At 36.6% G+C, this 1,733-nt stretch overlaps 1 long non-coding RNA gene across 1 annotated transcript; it reads left to right on the top strand.

The window, feature by feature from the left end:
- The first annotated feature begins 375 nt into the window (after positions 1-375).
- LOC102290526 lies at positions 376-1,723 on the top strand. Its single transcript, XR_317971.3, has 4 exons — positions 376-577; positions 706-741; positions 842-856; positions 1,637-1,723. It is a non-coding gene; the product is annotated as an uncharacterized LOC102290526 (long non-coding RNA).
- The last annotated feature ends 10 nt before the right edge of the window (positions 1,724-1,733 follow it).

Raw genomic sequence — 1,733 nt, 5'->3', positions numbered from 1 at the left:
AACATTAAACATGTTAACAACACAAAAGCCATATTAAACACAGACTACTTTAGGCCCGGAAGTAGGATTCGTCACGTCATCACTTAACGACCGGTTATATCAGGGGTGTCAAACTCAAATACACAGTGAGCCAAAATTCAAAACTGAAACAAAGTCGTGGGCTAACGTGAATATTTATTGAAATATATTTATTCCTCCAGATATAAGAATGAATCTTATGGACTCAAACACATTTTGCTGAAAAACTGAATATGGAACAAGCAAAGCTTAATACTAAACAATATATATATTAGCTGTATAATACCAGTAGGCCAGCTCTGATAGTAATTTGGTATGGCTTCACGGGCCAAATGTAATTAGGCTACGGGCCAAATTTGGCCCGCGGGCCAGAGTTTGACACCTATGGGTTATATTATCTTTATTTGTTTTTCATTGTAAATATAGTAAAAGCTATAAAGAAACAGATTTCTTGCTTTAGAGTCAGAGTCCTCGCCAGGTGGGTGGGTGGCCTTCGGAGGACTTCTTGTAGCCACATTAGTGTTGGCTGCATTGGGAGTGATGTACTACAGAAAGAAAGGTACCTAACAGATACACAATACATTTATATAATATCTTTAAATATATAACACTTTAAAGTTATCCACTGTCATATAAAAGTGTTCACTGTCTGAAATTAAATCCTGATATGTTTGTTTTGTGTTTCAGTGAGGAACGCCCAATCAGGAAGAGACCAAATTGATGGTAAGAAAGAGCACACGACAAGTTCAAATTAATGCTCTCAGTTATATAAACATGTGTCCGGGCAGAAACTGAATCCTGACATGAATATTTTGTGTTTCAGGGAACGGCTTAAGTGGTAAGAACGTCACACTGAACAAATCATTTTTCACATCAGCTGTGGTTTTGTTATATGTGGAATAACGGGATAAAAGGATGATGCATTTGCTCGAAGATGGAGCAAAGTCAGCCTCTGACACAACCTGGATCCTACTTTTCCACATGATATCCCCCATGGAAGTGTTGTGCTTACATCATCATCATAATGTTGGTCCAGGATCAATATCGCAAGTCTCCAATCATATTGTCTGAGCACTTCATTAGCATTAGCCAAGAAGTTAGCAGATGCTTTAAAAAAAGAGTCACTAGGAAATCAGCAGGAGTAGCCTAAATTTGGCTAACAGCAAAGCTAACCTGATAATATATTTTCACAATATATTATAAATATATAAAGCATCACTGCAAAAATTAAGGAATAAAACACCCGAAATGCTTATCATGTCTTTCAGAAGAAAGTTTTATCTAAGCAAAGACAGTTTATTCTTTTCCCCCCACACTGGAAAAATTGAAATCACAACATTGTAATTGGTTGGTTGCAATCTTGATCCTGGACCTACAGTTTTATGATGATGCAGGAACAACACCAACATGGAGATATCACATACACCTCCTACATTGCAAAAGTTATAGGATTGCAGTATCCCACACTAACCCATCAATATCACTGTGGAAAGCTACACAAGACATTCTGTAATCATTTGCACAGTAATGCACTTCCATGACAAAGAAATCAGACTTGAATGAGTTCATCCATTAAAAAGAAAAATATTGATAAACTATTTGTTGTATTTCTCTACAGAGACTGAAAAACTTTTAGCAGGAGGTAAGACGTTACTAAAGCCGTCCTTGTTCTTAGAATCACTGTGACACATGAAGGTTATGTCATTAGGACATAA

The sequence above is a fragment of the Haplochromis burtoni genome, unplaced genomic scaffold, assembly GCF_018398535.1.
Source record: "Haplochromis burtoni strain Fernald_Lab_line unplaced genomic scaffold, NCSU_Asbu1 Contig_1708, whole genome shotgun sequence".
Classification (NCBI taxonomy): domain Eukaryota; kingdom Metazoa; phylum Chordata; class Actinopteri; order Cichliformes; family Cichlidae; genus Haplochromis; species Haplochromis burtoni.
The sequence above is the reverse complement of the archived record's forward strand: the minus strand, read 5'-3'. Positions and strand labels throughout refer to the sequence as shown.